Genomic DNA, 20076 nt, shown 5'->3' with positions numbered 1-20076 from the left:
GGATTCCATCCCAGGACCCCAGGATCATGACTTGAGCTGAAAGGAGGCGCTCAACCACTGAACCACCCAGGCGTCCCAGCAAGTGAAATTTTAACAGCTCTAGTCCAAGCAGCATTGGTGGGCACATCCCGGAGTCTGCCCAGCCCTGGTTAATGCTGGTATGTTCATCCACTCAACCCAGGGAAGATCTGGGCCTTGTGTGGTCTCTGTTGTGAGCTCACCCCTGTGCCCACCTGTGTCTTCCCCACTTCAGTATCTCAGGGGTGTGTGCCAGGATATAGGGCACCGAAACTCTGCATCCCATGGACTCATAGGTATCCCAGGATCATGGTTCAAAATTTCCATGCCACACTATGATGCAAAGGGCTGGGCAAGGCCAGCTAATCCCATGGGCAGGCAGGCAGCCGCTAACACTATGCTTCTAGGGCCAGGAAGGCCCTCTGGCCTCAGATCGCTCTTCATCCTGTTGACAGAGATGCAGGAGTCCTGTGACAGGACAGGGCTTCCCCTTTCCTGGAAAGGATCAGTGTCACAAAGCTACTATTGGGATTGGGTAGACAAGGACATTTATGTACACTCAGCTATAAACCACAGACATCAGAGCCTCCCCTGAGCATAGATTCTGATGGGGCCAGAGGAGCAAAGACAAATAAGCAGGGATAGGTTGTAGGGAATTAGGGAAGGATGTCCCTTAGGGGAAGACCCCAAAAGAGAAGATCCTACAAACAAATGCCATGGACAAAAGAGATATGAAACCATATCCTCGAGCCAAGCACATGCCTGGCCCATAGTAGGTGCTCACTGAATATTTGTTGGCTGAACAAGTAAATGAGTGCAAGACCCAGGCATTGGGGTTTTGTGCCCAACTTTTAAGTGTTTCTCTATTTCTGTGAACTCAAAATCCTTTCGTTTAGTCTCGGCGTTTGTGAAGAGGGCGCACCACCAGCTCCCCAGCCCGGATCAACCGACCGCTGCCACGATGCGGGAAGAGGTGCTTTGAAAGCAGCAAACGCTGTGCAGACACAGAGAAGTTTCATTATTCACCACTTTCCCTGCAGCCACCCCTAGGGTCAGCCCCCTGTATCCATCATCAATATCTAATGCTTTTCAGCAATTACTCGGGGTTAATTGGCTCAGGCAGCACAGTCCATAGGAAATGCCCCTGGCGGAACTGACAAGCCCTCTTCTCGGTGTGCGGAATCTCTCTCCGGATTAAGTGTGCCTAATGCGGCCGTTTGTGAGATGGGGATAAAGACAGCAGGGCCAGAATGCAGCTGCACATCATTTGTATCAGAAATACCAGGGGCCAGCTGCCGGGCTGTAATGAAATTCCAGCAAGCCTTGTTGACATTCCAGAGGCATCACCACGATGAGGTTAAATTATAAGTTGATGATGACAAGCAGACGCACGGGAAAATGTCAAAATTAGCATGACCGAGCAAGCATAGACACCCTCCTTCCTCCATCCTCTCTTTGGCATAGACACCTCTCTTTCCCCTGCCCAATTTTGCCCTCAGGACCACATTTTTAAGGGCATCCTAGCAAGAGCAGGTTCACTGGGGGCTTCCAGTGTCTGTGTTCTTTACCCTGCCCCTCGGGCAGCCAGGTAGAGGGAGAACAAAACGGCCTCTTGATGACTCATGTCACTGACCCTCTTAAAGCCTCTGTTTGCTCATCTGTCCAGTGAGGATAGGAATAGGTTCCTCCTGGAGCTGTTGAGGACTAGATGGGCTCACACAGGGACATCTCCAGGCGTGGTGTTCAGTGACTCTCTGCCTCCTTGGGCTCACCCTGGGCTCATCTGTCAGGAGAAAGCCCTGGGAGGATGCCCTACAGATGAGGGAAAAGCAAATGGGGTTCATCTGAGGAATCCATACCAGGTGAGGACTGAGGGTTGGGACATGGCTCCCAGGACTCAGGAGCCTTCTAGAGACTGGGGACATAGAGGCGTGACTCCAAATTGCAGCTGTACCTGCTACACCAGGCTGCAGGAGTGAAGGGGAGGTGTTTACAGTCTGAGACTGGATTAGACCGAGTCACGCACATTCCCCTTACAAAGAACCTGTGCCTGAATGATATTGTTAAGCTGATTCTGCAGTTGTTTGAGAAGGGGATGAGTCCCCCATTTTGTGGATGATCCAAGAGGGCACATCCAGTCTGGGGTGCAGAGAAGTTAAGGGAGGTGGGGGGAGTTTCAAGTAGATACGGCTCTTAGATAATTCTAGGTTTGAGAGCATAGAGAAGAATTTGGGAAAATCTTCCCTGAGGATGAGATATGGAATGAGAAGCCCAAGGAGTTAAGAATGGGGCCAGGAAGGGGAAGGTCTTCATTTAGTGAGTGAGGGGAGATGAGAAGCCTGAGGGGACATACTGAATGGGAGGCATCAGTGATGCAGACGGACCTTGAGAAAGTAGTGATGTGGGCCCCAAGCCAAAGCGACAGAGCACACGGGTGAGAGATCATTGATGGGACCAGAAAGATGGGCCCAAGGTCTCCTGCTGAGTCTGATAGATTTTTGTGGGCTTGCCTGGATTTCTGTCTACGGCTTATGACCTTGATCCCACAGGTGCAGGAGTTATTAAATCAAAAATCGGTGTAGCAAAGTGATTTTCAGGTCTTTGCCCACTGAGGCCTGTTTGCATTTTTCCTTTTCTCTTCTCCTCTTTGGCTTTTACTTTCTTCAAAAACAGATCAGGACTTTGAGATTTCTTAAAGGAAGTGTTTCAGATTCTGGAGACTGGTCTAGGATGCAAGGTTGAAAGGAGAAGCGAAGAGGGTAGAGAAGAGTGAGCTACACCACTCTGGAGGCGATCTCCCTCTGGGATCTCCGCCTGGAGGTCACCCCCCTATATGTGACTGGTGATCCCTGCTTTTGTTCAAGTTTCCTGCTGCCCTGTTCCACCAAGGGCTTCCCAGCCAGGGAGGTTAAGTATCCAGAGTGGGGACAGAAGACAGTATCAGAGTTAAAATCCAAACCAACTGTTGTTAGCCCATGGCATCAACGTATGTGCTCATTCATTCAACCTGCATTCAGTGGGTGCCTACTGTGTGCCAGGCACAGTTCTGAATACCGAGGACACAGCAATGAACAAAGTGGACACAAATACCTGCACTCATGGAGCTTACATCCTAGCGCAGAGAGATGACCAGTATCGAGCATGTAAGGAAATTAGACCGTACAATGCGGCAACGGTGATAAAGTGCTACTCAGAAGAATGAGGCCAGAGATGAGGACAGGAAAAGCTGGAGGGGCTGAGGTTGGAATTGGGGAGACGAGGGAAGACACCATTGAGAAGGTGAAATTGGAGCAGACTTGTAGAGTCCGGTGCACAGGTGAACGGGCGGATGACTGGCAAGTTGCAAAATCAGAAGTCGGGCGAAAAGGGAGCTTCCGAAGGGAGAAGCATCAGGGACCCCTGGGGCTCAAGGAAGGAGGAATACCTGAGCAGTCTTTACGGGGCAGGGCTCTGTGGATGGATGGACTCCAGTATCTCTATCCCAGGAGCCCTTGATCCAAGTCAACTTCTGGAAAAAGAGATGGTCTGAGCTTGCCCAAGCCTCCTGCCCAACCTGCCAGCAAACATCTGATGATGGCGTGCCACAGGCGCTGGCTTCCCAGGGGACATCAGACGTAGGGATGCCAGGCAGGCAAAGGCAGCTAAGGGTGCGCTCCTTTGCTCTCCCCTCTCCTCTCTTACACATACACACACATTCACACACTCATACACACGCACACACAATGGCTTTACTGTGCCTAGGGAGCTCAGAGATCATTCAGTCTGCCCCCTTGCTTTGCAGCTACCAACAAGAGACTCAGGAATTGGGAAGGAAGTACTCAAGGTCACTCACGCCAAGGAAGAGAAGAGGTTTGGGACTAGACTGCAGGGCTCCTGACTCCCAGCCCAGAGTGCCCCCCCAACTCCCAGTTCTTCCCAGGGAGGACAGGATACCTGAGCAGAAAGCATCTCACAGACTCTGCCCATTTTCCAGGTGTGGAAACTGAGGCAGTGGGGGATGAATCTCAGTAGATGGCAGTGTGTGTCTTTTCAGGGAAAATGAGGGAAAATCAGGCCCCTTTCTCCCCTGCACCATGTGGTAGGACGATGCATGGAGGATGCTCCTTATCTTAAGCAAATATTTAGAAATCTGGAGGCAAAGAGAATGGACCTGTGCTCCAGGGCAGCCACGTGGGCCCATTTTGGGGACACGTGCTCTCTGTGAACTGCCCGGAGGATCGCAGCCATATACTTACCCAGAGGAGGGCCTATTTGCAATCTAGGCCAAACTCTGTTTGCTTTAATAAGCCTGTGTGTCAACGCCGGGCTGCGGCCCACGCCCCATGGCGGCCTGGCTGGACGCGCGAGCGGGACCCAGCCATGGCTCTCTGTGTCTATATGCTCAGGAGGTCGTGTGATGCAAAGTCAAACACAGCCCGCAGGAGAGGGAGACCACGGAGCTCCATTTGGTGTGAGCACAGTAATTGAAAATTAGAGCCCTCCCGCCTGCCCTGTCCTCACTCCAGAATTTGCATCCCTGCCCTCCTGGGCAGCGCGGAAAGGCGCCTGGTCACCCCAAGTCTGGGCCTGCTCCCACCATTGGCAACTGGCCCCCAACACGCTGAAGGGAAGAGCTGGGACCACAGCACTGTATGGATGACTTGTCTGGCTGGTGCCTGCCCCCTTCCCTGGGTCCTGGATCCCTGGCATTCAGCTTCTGCTTCTGATCCCTTCCATTTAGCAACCCGGGGCCCTCCTTTGGTAGCTTCCAGCGTGTGGGCTCCTGCCCAGTCCTGAGCTCTGTGTGTTGTGTTTCCGTCTCTGCTGAGGAACTCTCCCCTCCATCTTCAAGCCCAGAAAAGCCACTGGCCCAGCCAGAGAGGGGATGGCGGAGATTCAGGACACCCTCCCCTCAGAATTCACGCGAGATTCCCCTCTCTCTGTGGTTGAGCCGTTTCTAGGGTTGGCCCCCGCTGTGACTCTGATGCTGGCCACTTGATCTGGGTTAGTTCTGTTGACCCACCTGTCACCAAGCCACCTAGTCCGCACAGAAGGACATTTTTGACTCCGAGAGGGAAGAAGCTTCTCGCAGTTTGCCTGCACCCTCTTTTTCTTTGGCTCTGGCTGGCTAGGACCCTCTTACTGTTCATGGTAACAGGATGTAATGACACCTAGAGCTTTCCCCTGTTTACATGCTTACCCCTTATCAAAACTGACCTGGGTTGGGATGCCTGGGTGGCTCAGCGGTTGAGCACCTGCCTTTGGTCTAGGGCATGATCCTGGGGTCCCAGGATCGAGTCCCATGTCGGGCTCCCTGCATGGAGCCTGCTTCTCCCTCTACTTATGTCTCTGCCTCTCTCTGTGTGTGTCTCTCATGAATAAATAAATAAAATAAAATAAATAAAACCTTTTAAAAAAAGATTGTATTAAAAAAACAACAACAAAAACTGACCTAGGTTCTCTTCCTAAGCACCAGTCGTGACAGGAGCTGGTCTTAGGAACCCCTCCTTCATAAGGTGTGGTGACTAATCACAGATGTGTAATTGAACTTCTCACTGCCTTTGCTGGAGGGAGTGGAAGGTGCACATTTCAGATAGTAAGAGAGATGTTTTTCAGGAAGGGAATACTTTCTGGTGTTCCTCGGGGCGCGCTGTCTAGTGGGGGTTCTAGTACAGCTTGGACTCGTCCAATGTGAAAGACTCAGGCAAGATTATTCTGAGGCTGGAGCTCACTTGAGCTCTAGGCTATATCACTCTTGGCTTGTTTTGTTTTTAAAGCTCGGAAAACTACCCTGTAAGCCCATAAAACCCAAATTCACTGGATGCATTTTTCCCTCTTCCCTGTTGTGGGTTATGTAAACGAACTCATCATCAAGTGAATGTTGATCCCTCGGACAACCATGATGTCAGGTTGTTGGTTGGTACCAGCCGGGGACTCTCTGCTGTGATGACATCTGAGGCCACACCTGGTGAATAAGGGGTAAAATGCTGCTGATGCTGTCAGTTTAACCTGTGTACATCTGAAGTTAGGAGTTCGTAGTTTCTAGCATTACTCAAGCTTGCTGACTCAGTTTCTTCACCTATAACATCCTTGTGTTGTTCTGAGGATCCCATGAGCCGAGGGACATGCAAACATTTGTCAACACGAAGTGCCATGAGCCTGGGTGTTACTGTTGCCTCTGATGTTTCTCTCAGTCTTGGGGCAGAATTATTATGAATGTCAAAAGGTTCACAGCACCCATTTACATGGAGACTGGCCAAGGACCCTGTCTCCTCCCCTTCCTCCTCTCCCAGCTAAACCATAGATGCTGATTCTTCTAGATCCATAGCAAGGGCTGTATCTGAAGGCCCAGGTTTGAGCCCCAGCTCTCGGTTGGGCTACCAAAACCCCTTCATGTCTTTGGATTATGACTTGCTCGTAACAACAGATGAGTTAGGTAGATTCATAGAAAACTTTCCATGTTTGTGTGTCCTTGCCTCTAGATAGGCATCCCCCCTACCCCCCTTCAAGCACCTTGTGTTTTCTGGAGAGTTCATTTCATTCCAGCCGATGACGTAGTCCTGTGTTTCCTCCTTGTGTCTCTTATCACCCAGAGGAATTTTAATTATACATGTGAATAGCAGGGTGGGGGTAAGGATGGAGAGAACTGCCACTTTCCATGGCTGGTGTGTGAGCGCATGGTCATGCATGTGCGTGAACTGCGCCTCTGGCAGCTTCTGGACTTGCCAGAGCTCTGCCCTAGCTGTGCAGGCCTCCTGGAGATTGCAGCAGAGGCCAGGCTCAGGGACAGAGGTTGCTCTGCTCCTGCCTGTTGTTTTACCTTGTTTAGCCAGGTAGGCTGCTGCATTGACAAGCCAGGAAACAAAGGCCAGAGGAGTGGGGGTGCTAGTACAGCTTGGAGCCCCACTGTCCATCTGCCCAGCTTTGGTTCTGTGCTCAGCCAGCTCTGGGTTTAGCTGTAAATCACTTCTGCCGGAGGGCTGGATGCCACTGTGTGCCCTCTGATTGGCATGCACGCTGCATCGGTGTCCTGAAGGGAAGCAGAAAGAAAGGGAGTGGAGGAGGCGGACCAAGGGAGAGACACAGCTCTGCGCACCCAGGCTTGGCTTCTCAGACTTGATCGACAGTCAGTGAACCAGGGGGAGGCTGGTGACGTCCTTTGGAAGCCTCGGGGCCAGCGAGTCTTCTGTCAGCACCAATGACTCAGGATTCCTGGGTTTATTCTGAGCATCACTCTGTCCTGTTGAGGGAGGGGGCTCAGTCCCTCCCCTTTCACCAGGATGCCGTCTGGTGCAATGGAAAGAGGCAATTCAGAGCCAGTGGGCCTGGACTGCTTTCCTGGCTGGCTGGGCACTTGCTCCCTGGATATAACTTTAGGGGAGTTGCATAGCCTCAAAGCGTACTTAAAACTCTTCACCAGGACCCCTGGTTGGGCCTCCTTGGGTCTGTCTTCAGGGGTTGGCCTCTGGGGTGACGACTGGTTGGACAACTCCTCCAGAAGCTGCCAAACTCCTCTGCCCAACGTGGTCCCCACCGTCCAGCCGCGCTGCCCGTGCCACCTTTGCTCTTGAACTTCCCATGCTTGTCGCTCAGAGCTCAGCTCCACAGGGGGCAGCATGCTCCACATCTGGGATCCAGCTTGTCTATGGAATGTGTTCTGAGCACAGCATCCATCTGAGCAGAGATGAAGCTGGGCCAGGGTCCGGTCAGGATGAAGCCACTCCGAAAGTCTGAGTGAGGAACTGCAGTGGTCTTGGGAATGAGGCAAGGCATCCATCTACCCCAGCAATTCTCAACTTTGGGCGACTTTGCCACCCAGAGGACATTTGACAGTGCCTGGGGACAGGTTTTAGTTGTCATAACTGGGAGATGCTAGTGTCATCAAGGAAGTAGAGGTCAGGGAGGCTGCTAAACCTCCTATGACCCAAAGGACAGCTCCCACAACAAAGAATTCACCAGCCCAAGACGTTAGCAGTGCAGAGGTTGAGAGATGCTGATGTAGGCTGGGAACTGCCCAGGAAATGGGCATATTGGGATAGACAGGACTTTGCATTGCTAGCCCTGGTGGTGGTGGCAGCTGTGGGATGCAGAGAACTTGGGCATCTCCAGTGGGTCTTGCCCTCCCCTGTGCAGGAAGATGCCAATCAGTGGTGCAGTGAAGCTGAGGCCCTGGGTGCCTTGTTCACGTCCCCTGGGCATCCTCCTTGTACTGGCTGCCGATGGCGCCCCACAGCAAACACCACAGCTCTCCAACCCTCTGCTGGGGGTGTCTTTTCTGCCCACAAGCAGGACAGGGGAGAAATGCCCCGGAGCTCACACCCCCAGGCAGGGGCAGGGGGGAAGCCCTCAGCCATTGATGGTAAGAGCTGGGGGATAAATCCCCATGCATATTCTGCACTGTTTCCCAGAGATCCCCGTGGGACCCAGCCTCAGTTGTCCCCTGTGGTCATGGGCTCATTAATGCACCCTCTACTGCTCATTTCTTTCTGTCCTCACTTCCCAGACTTTCCTGCTGATGCTTCTTAAGACCACCTTGCAAATTGACTGCTTCATTCCTGTGTAAGAGTTTGTTTCTGGGGCCCCCCGGCCCGAGACAAGGAGCCCTCTCTGTGTGTAGGGACTAATAACGGCCACGCATTGATGCACTTGCTCATCTCCTTACATTGTTCAGCCAGCCAGCCATTTGGTCAGCCCGCAGCACTTGCTGAGCACTGACTATGTACCAGGAACTGAGGATCCGTACCCACTTATAAATGGGGAGACCGAGGTGCCAAGATGCACATATATTTGTTCAGAGCCCCTCAAACAGTAAGCGACCAAAACTAGAACATAAAGCCCAAGCTCTTAAATATATTTTATGACCATTATACCTACCAGTTATTCCTCAACTGGCCGTGCTCAGAATTACCTGGAGGGCTTTGTATAAACACAGATGTCTGAGCCCCATTCCAGAATGAGTCATCAGCTCTGGGAGTGGGGCCCTGGCATTTGTATTTTTAAAAGGCCCTATAAAGCACATGTGCACACAGATGGGGGAATCTGTGCACCCTTTCCCCGGCCCCCCAGCACACACACACACACACACACACACACACACACACACACACACAGGAGTGCCTGATTTATGAGCACTGGCTTCAGGATGAAGACAGGGAGAGGAAGAAGCCCCTCTCTAACGAAGACTGAAGCTCAAGGCTGCCCAGATGTTGTCACCCACCTGCGCCCCTAACCCCCGAGGGAAGTTGGCACCCCGTGGGACAGGGCCAGATCCCCCTTGTTGATTTAACATCTTTACAGAATCATCTTGCCAGGTTTCACCTAGACAGGCTGTCCTGTGGTTTCCACTGCTTGTTTTACGGTTGGGGTTTCCTGTCCTGCCATATGGTGAGCCCTTGTAAGGTGTAGTGCTAATGGGGCCACACGCGGGCAGGCGGGTGCTTCCTGGGACATGAGCCCAATGGCGCCAGAGCCCCCAACTCTGCTCTCACCTCTACCTGCACCCTGGAAGGGTTCGAGATGGAGGGATTTCAGGCTAAATATAGAGGCAGACCATTAAGAAACAGCATGTCCTGCCCCTCCCCAGTCTCTCTGGGCTTTCCATGTGATGGTTTAATTGCTCTGACAATCTGTTCTGTTTCTCCCTTTGCAGTGCATGAAAGCAGCAGCCACGGTCTGTGGTGAGAGGCTGCTTTGGAGACGGGAACAGCTTTTTAGAGGAAGAAGGAGGCTTCTTCGGGTCTCAGTACACAGGGTGCTCGGGCTTTATTTTCAGAGGTCTCTACGGGGTCTCTGCCCACACCTCCCCTCCCCCTCACCCCCGTGCAATGCTCACCAGATGTTCGTGCTGGCTCCGGAATGGTGGGGTCACGGTTTGTACTGAACGGCATGGCAGGAGTGGCATCGGGCTTGAGGGCAGGCAGACCTGGAGCCGGATTCTGGCTCTGCCCCTGACGAGCTTTGGGATTGTGGAAAGGTCATGTGACTTTCAGGAAATGAAATGACAGGAGGGGCCAGCCACTTGTGCAGGGTGGGTGTGAAGCCGAAGGGAGGGGGGGACTTGAATGGATGGCACAGAATAAGCCATCCACGTGGTAGGGGACCAGCCACACATCAGGGCCTCAGTAGAGTGGCTACTTGTCAAGACTTCCTGGGCTTAATAGCTGTGTGGCCTTGCTTTTCATGTCTGGAAAATGGGTATACTAACAGCACCTACTTCTAGGACTAGCTGCATAGTCTTTGGAGCCCAAGGCAAAATGGAAATGTGAGGCCCTCCGAAAATGAAGAATTTTAGCACAGTGACAGCAGAGCATTAACCCAGGCGTGCGGCCCTTCTGAACTCGGGGCCCTGTGTGACCACCCCGCTGGACACCGTTTACTGTAAAAAGTGGTGGCCACAGCCCCTGCACCGGGCTGCTACTTGACCGTAGCAACAGGCCCTGCAGGCTCCGTGATGCCTCAAGACTGTCCAGACAAAGCGACGGTCCACCTGACAGGTTCTGGGGCCCACTGGGGGCCGTCACTCAATGTGAACCCTTGATGCCGTTTCTTTTGGTGTTTATTTCAAGATTTCAGAGGCAACAGAAGTGCCCCGGGAGCAGGGACTTATTTGGCCAGTGAGGGTGGGGGAGGTAGAATGGACACTCAACACTTTGTTTTTCCATTTTGGAAACTCAAATGTCAAAAAAAAAAAAAATTAATCCATTAAGGAGGCTTATTTGGGTAAATGGCCCCATAGTGGATTTCCTCCCAGAAAGGAGGAACGACCCGGTGGTAGACTTTCTCTTTGGGCAGAAACCAGAAGGCAGGAAACTTTGTGCAGGGTCACCGTGAGCACCCCCAGCTGTATCCCAGTGTCACTGGAATAATAAATCTGATATGGTGTTGACAAAAAAAAAAAAAAAAAGGTCACGGTGCAGAGTTAGTAGGACATTGTATGTAAAGTGCTTATGACACTGATGTGTTTATTACCACTGCTAATTAAGCATGAGCTATATTGTGGGAGCAGTAAGTCACCCACTTTGCTGTGACACACACCACGGGGAGAAATAAATAGATTTAGGTCAGATTTGATAAGCTCCAGGTGGCAGGCTGCAGAGTTGGAACTCTGTAAGGTGACGGCGGGGGCACTGGCGACACTTGGGCCATGGCAAAGCCATGTCTAAGTATCCTCATCAGAGCCTTGTGGGGGGATCCACCGGGGGGCGGTGAAGAGGGAGTTACTTGCATATGAATTTCCAGGGAGAGAAAAGAGTGAGAAATGCCCAAGAGACATCACTGCTGAGTGATCAGAGGGTGATGCTGGTCAGCAAAATAGGGAATCAGAAGGAGGAGATTTGAGGATGGGGTGAATTGGCCATGTAGCATCTGAGGTGTTGGGGCACCAAGACAGGCCTTTGAAACTTGGGGAACAGGACCCACTTCAGGGCTCAGTTGAAGCCTGGGTGGGGGCAGGGGCCCTTATGGAGACCCACATGGAAATGGCTGATGCACCAGAATAGAAATTATCAGGGCAGAGCACATTTCCAGATTGCAGGAACTAGGGATAAAATAGAACCGGAAATCAACTCTGGACGAAATTAGCAAGTGAAGCCTGGAGCTTCGAACTGATTTAAGAAAAGAGGGAGGAGTTGAGAAAGTGCCATTTCTGTAGGGGAACATCCTGAGCTTCTATGACCCTTGGTTTCTTCATCTGTAAAATGGGCACAGTATCATTCATTGATGAAAAGATAAAACGGGGAAATGTGTGTAAATTCTTTCTCATATTGAGTATATGTTAATGAGCAACACAATTTAGTTCCCTTCCTGCTTTAGCTTCTGATTCTTGGATCTTTTTAAGTGAGTTTACATTCCATTTTTATTATTACTGGCTTTTATGATGATGCAGGTATGTTTATTTTCAGCATGACTTTGGTATTACATGAGCTACTTTATATACATACTCCTTTTATCCTCACAAGATTCTTCATGGAATATTGGTATTCCCACTTTACAGATAGGATGCTCAGAGAGGTTAGGTCATTTACCCAAGGTCACACAGCTACAAAGGGTCGTGATGGGATTCCAGTCCAGGGCTGCCTCTTTCTGGAGCCCACACGATCTGCATGGCTTGCTGAGAGCAGGCTAGACAGGACAAACAACTTGCAAGAACTGATCCTCCAAAGCTTGACTCTTCTCCAGTCCACCTGCTAACAATACCATCTGCACAGCTATGCAGATGGGGGCCAGAGAACACTTGGTTGGCCAGAATTGTTCATTGTAGGGAGTCTGCTCTTCTCATGTCACTGAAGTGCCGTGAACAGTGGCCACTCACAGGGGCTGGGGCTCCTCTCCTCTCTACAAAGCCTGGTGGTGAGGGAATGGCAGACTTGGTATATCATCAGCATCAGCATCGGCAGAGGAGGGCACAGTGGACAAGTGGCCTGGGCTGGGAGGAGGGAAGCTGAACCCTCTGCCTCCGCACTTCCCACTCCCCCTGGGCTGCTCCATCCCCTGTTAAAGAGAGGAAGGTGACCCAGGGGCTTTCCCGTGATGCCCCAGTCCTGCTTCTGCTGCCTTGAGTAGCAGTTGGTGGGAGGCAATGCCATGAGAAGCAGCAGAGTGAGGTGGTAAAGAGCACGGACTCTAGAGCCAGCCTGCCTGGGAACTCATCCCGGCTCTGTCACTTTCGAGCTGCGAGACCTTGCACCTGTTACTTAGCCTTTCTGTGTCCTCTTTAAAGTGAGATTAAGAATAGTACCGGTCTCATACATAAGTGAACTAGCACAGGTGGGAGGTTCATCATTATTATTATTAATTATTGCTGTTATTGTTGTTGTCAGGTGGGAAGGGAAACAGGCCAGAGAGGATGGCTAGCACCTTCCCCCAGGCCACACAGCAGGGCAAAGAGGAGCCAGTGTTCAGACTCCGCCTCGACCCTCCTCCCACCTTCCCAGGCGTTGGCCGGAAGGGGCTGATGTCTCCCTTTAAGCCACATCCACAAGTTTCCTTTTCAATGAAAGGAGTTTCTGGAAACAATCTGAGGAGTATGTGTATATGCCAAGGGAGTGGGAAATGGGGCTCTTAATGAGGTGAGGAGGAAGGAAAAGGAGTCCGACACCTCACCTGCTCCCTGTTTTGCAGAGTGGTGTGACTCCAGGTTGATATTTGTTCAGAGGAGATGTCCCTGGGCTGCCTTGGGTGTGAAACCAGAATGGAGCTCAGGTTATCGACTCCTCGGGTCCTTGTCATGAGTGATGGGATGGGCGTCCTTTGTAGTGAAAGATGATGCGAGACCATTGGATGTCCCTGCTAGGCCAGTACGGAGAGGGCTAGTAGTGTCTGAATACCCCACCACTCCCCACCTTTCTAAACTTGAGATTGTCTGAGCTTCTGACTGCTTGTTGTACATTGAGGGGAGAGGCAGTACCTGCTTTGTCAGCCTGGCCAGGGTGCTGCGAGTAGCAGTGAGGAATAGACTTATGGAGTCAGAAGGTCTGGAGTCGGTTGTAGAAACATCTACTCCGGTGTGCTGCTTGGTTTCATCCAACATGTTCACCCCAGCCAATTGCTGGTGGTTGCCAGGGGCAGCATTCTGGGGCTTCAACTGGGCATCAAGAGCTCGGTAATCAACTAGTAATGGCTGCCATGGGCACAGCACTGGGAAGTTGGTGCCCGAGTGCTATAGAACTTTCTCTTCTGAGTTTATCTCACTGCTTCATTTCACAAGGAAGGAGACTGAACCTCAAAGAAAACATGTGAACTAGTCCTAGTCACCCAGTTATTGATGGACTGAAAGCATCCCGGCCCCAGATTTTCTTACTTTTTTAAAAAAGATTTTATTTATTCATGAGAGACACACAGAGAAAGACAGAGACATAGGCAAAGGGAGAAGTAGGTTCCCTGCGGGGAGCCTGGTGTGGGACTCGATCCTGGGACCCCGGGATCACACCTTGTGCCAAAGGCAGATGCTCAACCACTGAGCCACCCAGGTGCCCCGCCCCAGATTTTCTGTGTCTAATTCAGTTATCTTTCCATTTAAGTAAGTTGTCAATTGTAAAACATTTCACCCATGTAATAATGTCTTACTGTTTTTTTCTGTTGGCCTCTGCTTGCCTGAACATCTATCTCACACAGTCTTCCTGATGGCTCCACAAACCAGAGACCTGTATTTGTGAAATCCTCAGAACTCCCATTCCCAATATGTGCCGAGTTCACGTTCCCATGCAGACAGTGACAAATTATGACAATGCTGATGATGTTGTAGAACATATCCAATATATAATGTACATATATGTGTTCTGTTCTATCATATGTAATGTATTCATTGTCTGTATACCATGTGTATATATCACATATGTTGTACATGAAGTAGCAGTAACGTAATTTAGTGCCCATTATGTACTAAGTCCAATGGCACCACTAGCCTGCTTCCTGTTCAGTTGCACTCCATGCATATTTAAGACACTTCCCCTCTCTGGGCTTTAGTTTTCTCGTCTGAATAATGAAACTACAAGAACAGATGCTTCCTCTCCATGCTAACATTTTCCTCCCTGTGGTTCATATTGTCAGCACCTACTCTGTGCCCAGAAACAGGGAAATGGCACAGGACAGATAAGAAAATGTGAATACCCAGCTCTTTGCTCTTAAGGCACCCAATCAGACAGTGCACCCCAAATGCACCCAGTAAACAGCACCGCAGTGCAGAGAGAAGGACTGGAAATGAGACAGGGAGATGGTGAGGCATGGAAGGGGGCTAGTGTAAGTGTCGGGGGGTGGGGGGCAGCAGAGCTTTGGCATCAACCTGGGCTTGAAGCCTGATTCCAGCACTTCCGGAGCTATGCATCCTTGGGCCGGTAGTCCTTGATCCCCTCTCTAGGATTGGCACTCCTACCTGTGACACTGAGTTCTTACTGTAGAGGTTGCAGAGGACCTGGGAGGGTAGAGAGGGCACAGATGTGCAGGCTCAGTGATTGGGACAGTCACTGCCACTGAAGTCCAGATGTGGCAAGGAGTGAAATGGAAAGACATTTGGAGGGGGGTGGGAGGAGTTGTAGTTGAGGAAGCCTTCCTGTAGGAGGTGACTTAAGATTAGCCTCAAGGACTATATGAGTGTGGGATGAGGGATATGAAACCATGCTAGCCATTTTTCACCGCCAATTGTTCCCTCCTCTCTGGTCCCTATCTGTGCCTCGTTTGAAAAGGAGCATGAATGAATATTAAGCACATTTTTCATACACTTTGAAGATAATCAGAGAGTGCTAGCAGTGCCTCAGTGGATTTCTTACATATTTAAAGAGCATCCTGTTGATCTGGGGCAGGGGGCAGCTGTGTCCCAGTCATTCTCTCTCAGTAGCCCACAGTACAAGTTGACACGAGAATTTTATTCCTGACCCCAAGTAATAATGGAGGAGATGCCCCACGTTGTATACACCCTGCAAAATGTGTGTGGTTTATAAGGCGCTGGGAAATCTGTAGAATTCACTGCCACTCTGGAATGAAGAACAGACTGAGCCAGCTCTTTTCTCTCCCTGGGACAGTGTCCCCGTCCCCCCCCCCCCCCATCTTTCTGTTTGGTCATTCATTTGTTGGTATTTGAGCATCCACTGTGTGGATGCTACCCTCTTTCAGGCAGTACCCTCCTTCAGGACTCTGCTTGCATGTCGCTTCCCTCAGGCAGCCTTCCTTGATATCCACCCCAAACTCGGCTGGGCTCCGAACCCCTCCCCTGTGTCCCCAAAGTACTCCGTTACATATGTCACCTTGTTCTGTTTCTGGGCCTGCTTCCTCATTTGACTGTGTGCTCTGTGATCTTTTCCGCTAGCAAACAGTAGATGCTCAGTAGCTATCTGAGAGGCCCGCAGAACTGGACTTGATGTCCTCAGTTGGCTTCTCCTGGGCTGATTCTGACCGCTTCCCAGATGTGGAGGCTGGAAGGCAAATGTGGGGAGACGCTTTAGACTCTGAGGTTCATGATGCTTCCCTGGATGAAGGGACAGCAGGGGGCTGCCCGGCTCCCTTTGGTTGAGGTTCTTCCTCCTTCCCCAATATGTCCCTCCATCTATCCAGCAAGACCCGGAAGGTAGGCTTTTTGAAATGCTGCCTTGAGCAATCATCACCTGAGCAAGCAATTATGCAAACCACGCAGCAGTCTCCTCTGAATGGCAAGCCTGCTCCAGAGGAGAAATGCAAACAGTAAACACCCATTTGGCTGCCTTTTGGAGGACAGGACAATGCAGGCACCTTGCTTGCTGAGCCCCTATTACTATGCAGCTCAGCCTTAGCCAGGTGGTGTCAGAGGGCGGAATTTCCCATCATGCCCTCTCAGTTCTGGGGACACCAGCCAGCCGGGACATGCCCCCTGCTCTGTTCTGGCCTCTGCTGCTGAGTGACGACTGCATCTGCCCTCCAGGGGAACTGCCCTCTGCCCCCTGACCTCTCTGCAGGTCCTGCAAAATGCTGAGGTGTGGCCCACCTCTGCACATAGCACGGAACAGCGTCCCCTCTTGGCAGCAACCTCACCCCTGGCCAGTGGCTACTCGTTCCCCTCACTCACATGATTCATGGTCTGGGTGTCTCTTTAGAGATTCTTTTTCCAGTGGTCATCCAAGCTGATGGCATTCTGGTCTCGCACACCCACTTCTCACATGGTTTTCCTCCCTGTTCCTTGCTCTGTCCTTTCTCTTCCTGGAGTCATGACCTTGGCTTGGGTTTTGATCACCTTGTATCTGTCTCTGACCCTGCAGGGCTCTCAGCGCTGACGCTGAGATCCTGCACTCGCACCTCCCTGTGGGCGTCTGCGTTATGGATCACATTCAGGTGTCCCGCACACAATATCTATTGGGCATCTGTCTTGGTAGAGTGGAGACAAAAGCATGGACGTGACAGTTGCGGAGCTGGTGTCCTAGGAGGTGAGCAAAGAGTTCCAAGCGTGCTGAGGTTAGAGAAAGCGTGACTGTGGGGGCCCTAGCAGTGGGAACCAGCCCCTTTGGGGCCGAGGAATGCCTCCCTGAAGCTGTAAGTTTGAGCTGATATATATTTTTTTAAGATTTTATTTATCTGTTCATGAGAGACACAGAGAGAGGCAGAGACACAGGCAGAGGGAGAAGCAGGCTCCATGCCGGGAGCCCGATGTGGGACTCGATCCTGGGACTCCAGGATCATGTCCTGAGCTGAAGGCAGGTGCTCAACTGCTGAGCCCCCTAGGCGTCCCAGAGGTGATATTTGAAGGATTAGTGGGAGTTAGGCGGGGAAAAGGAGCAACATGTATAGAAGTCTGAGGCAGGAGACAAGGTGCATTCCAGAAACTTATGGTCCAGCATGGACAAAGCATAGAGATTGGGAAGTAAAGAGGTATGGTTGGGGCCAGAGAGTATAGCAAGGGCCTGATCCCTGAAGGCTCTGAAACTATTGTTAAGGTGTTGGGGTTCTATCCTGAGGAGAGCAGGAAGCTTTTGAAGGGCTTTAGCAGAGGTAGTATCTCTCCATGGTCTAATGATTCAATGGAAATCCCAAGGCAAGCATTAGGGTACATAACTCATTCACCCCACCATGTATGTGCCTTGGTCAAGACCGTCTCAGTATGGAGTGATGGAAACCCAACTCAAAGAGGCTTGACATAAAAAGGAAATGTGTTAGTTCAAGGGTTAAAGCATTCGGACATGGCTGGATCTAAGGACTCAAATGTCCCTCTCCATCTTTTGGCTCTGACTGCCTCTACATTGGCTCCATTCTCAGGCTCACACAGTGGCAGAAGCAGACGTGGTGGCCGGCAGCTGCAGGCTGACACTTTACTGCCTTAGTTTTCACAGCAGAAAGAGAGTGGCCCTTCCCCCAATAATTTCATTAAGAGCCTAAGAGGGGCTCTGAATTTGTCCCACTTGTGTGTGATCCTCATTCCTGGAAAGACTGGAACCAGGGGTGTGAAATACACTGGTGGATCAGGTTTGGTTGCCCATGTTGCCCTGGATGTGGCAATTCGATGAGCCCAGGCAGATCCAGGGGCAGAGAGCAGAAGGGTGGTGGTTCCCCAAAGGGGACACTGAGTCCCATCACCAGAAGGTCGAGGAATACGTGTCAGATATACAAGAACAGCAGGAGTCCACCCCAGTGAAATGGTTTCTTAGAAATCCTCACCATAGTCCTTCAGCTCCAGCCGAGCTAGATCCCGTATTCCACGGACCTCTGAGGACATCTGGTTGCTTTCTTCTCTAAGCTTTTGTGTTGGAGGCTGCCTCGTTAGGAATGCACCTGGATCAGAGACACTAGTCTTAGCATCCAGACGGATCAAGTGCAGAGCTTTAGGTATCTAGGGACAGGGGGATGTGTAGGCAGGGATGTGCTGTGATGGTGGCTGGATTCTCTGGAGATCATTCCAGAACCCAAACTAGCCTTAGGGTATTTCCTTAACTTTTTCCACATGCTTGTTCTTTCTCTCTGGGACCAACAGACAGAGGGACAACAAATCCCCCATATTCTGCTTATTAGGCCCAGGTAAATAGGGCAGCAGCTGCCAGGCCTAAGGCAAGGTGACCCTGCCTCTTTCCAGAAGCTTCTGTACTTGCAGAGGCAGGCAGCCACCCCAAGGCAGTCAGTCCCTTCTCAGGAACCTACAGGTTGGGGGAGGTGGAGCCCATCAGTACCAAGATGAGCAGCTTCCTTGCCAGGCGGGTCACAGGTCTGCTGTCTTGTCAATACTTGGGAATTATGGATGCTTTTGGTGGGTCAAAGGGCTGGGTTATGCCACAACCCAGACCTGGCCCTGTGATAGGCTTCCTACAGCAGTTGCTGAGATGCCACTCACTCCTCACTTTTTTTTAAGAGATTTATTTTATTATTTGAGAGAAAGAGGGAAGGATGCAGGCAGACGGAGAGAGAGGGAGGAGGTGGGGAGGGTCAGCGGGAGAGAGAAACTCCAGCAAACTCCCCACTGAGTACAGAGCTCGATGTGGATCAGGATCTTACAACCCTGAGATCATGACCTGGGCCGAAATCAAGAGTGGGATGCCCAACTGACTGAGCCACCCAGGTGCCCCTCACTTTTCATCCTATCAGACAGCTGAACATCTTCTACAGAAGAGCTACTCCCTAAAACTGCTTCTCTGATTGCCTTTCCTGCCTGGGTCACTGCCCAAGCATTCTCCCCACACTATGGCCTCCCTTGAACTTTTTAAAAAATGTTTTCATTTACTAGCTCCTTCTTGAGGCCTTACTATGTGCCAGTACTCTTCTTACGACTTGTTTCTACCTTGTTTCATGGGCCCATTGCACATTACAACCTAATGACAGGCCCTCAACTATAGTCTGTGAGTCAGTGGCCCCTTGGGAGATAGGAACGCCTGTCCTTTGAACAGAGAGAACTTAACATAAGACATTTTGACTAGATGATCCATTTGTTCACCAGCTCTGTGAAAGAGTAAACTAGAACACTAAGGTGTGACATAGTAGCCACTATGGGAAGCAGCCACCAGCTGCCCAGTTGAGGAAAACACTTGCCAAAATGCAGAAACTTTGCAGGAGGGGCCTTTGAGGCTGGAGCTCAGACCTTTGAAGGGGACGTGCTGCCTGGCTAGTGGTTGAGTCTCTAAGCTCACACACAGCGGGGCTGGACTCAGACCACAGAAAAAAGGAGCACCTGCAGGCTGGTACTGCTGTCTTGGGAGCAGGATGCCTGCCGCTAGGTCTCTAAGTATTGGAAACACGGGTTCAGCTGCTGTTGGAAGGAACAGCCTTCTCCAGGATGAGGAAGCACTGCTGGGATGATGACTTACAGGAACCCAAGGGAGCAGGAAGCCCCCTGGGAAACAGTAGGAGAAAGTCTGGTCTTCTCCAGCCTTGCCACCCTCCTCTAATAACAGAGAGAAGGGCGGGTTGGAAACTTAGAGATGATAAAGAACTTAAAAACCAGTCTGTGACTTCTCAGTGGCCATGCTCCACACTGGGCCTAGAGCAGGGTTGGCTAGAGGGGTGTGTGGAAAAGACAGAATTTGAAATCAGTGGGCCCAGATCCACTTGCCCACTTATTGGGGAAGTCACCCCTATGACTGAGCCTTCGTTTCCTCATCTGAGAAACAGGGAAATAGCAGCTGCCCTGTGTACCTTTGA

General features: G+C 51.1%; 1 protein-coding gene and 1 long non-coding RNA gene across 4 annotated transcripts in view; one reads left to right on the top strand and one right to left on the bottom strand.

Annotated features, from left to right (window-relative positions):
* ASIC2 (acid sensing ion channel subunit 2) overlaps window positions 1-20076 on the top strand; it is a 995000-nt gene that overhangs the window by 135841 nt on the left and 839083 nt on the right. The window lies entirely within an intron of this gene.
* On the bottom strand, window positions 11866-13565 carry LOC140607453 (uncharacterized). 2 transcript variants are annotated; one of them, XR_012009462.1, is made up of 3 exons: window positions 13403-13565; window positions 13099-13281; window positions 11866-12486 (listed from the first exon to the last, which is right to left on the bottom strand). It is a non-coding gene; the product is annotated as an uncharacterized lncRNA (long non-coding RNA). The 2 variants fall into 2 exon arrangements; XR_012009461.1 differs by having other exon boundaries at window positions 11866-12339.

This window comes from Canis lupus, chromosome 16 (genome assembly GCF_048164855.1).
Source record: "Canis lupus baileyi chromosome 16, mCanLup2.hap1, whole genome shotgun sequence".
NCBI lineage: Eukaryota > Metazoa > Chordata > Mammalia > Carnivora > Canidae > Canis > Canis lupus.
The sequence above is the reverse complement of the archived record's forward strand: the minus strand, read 5'-3'. Positions and strand labels throughout refer to the sequence as shown.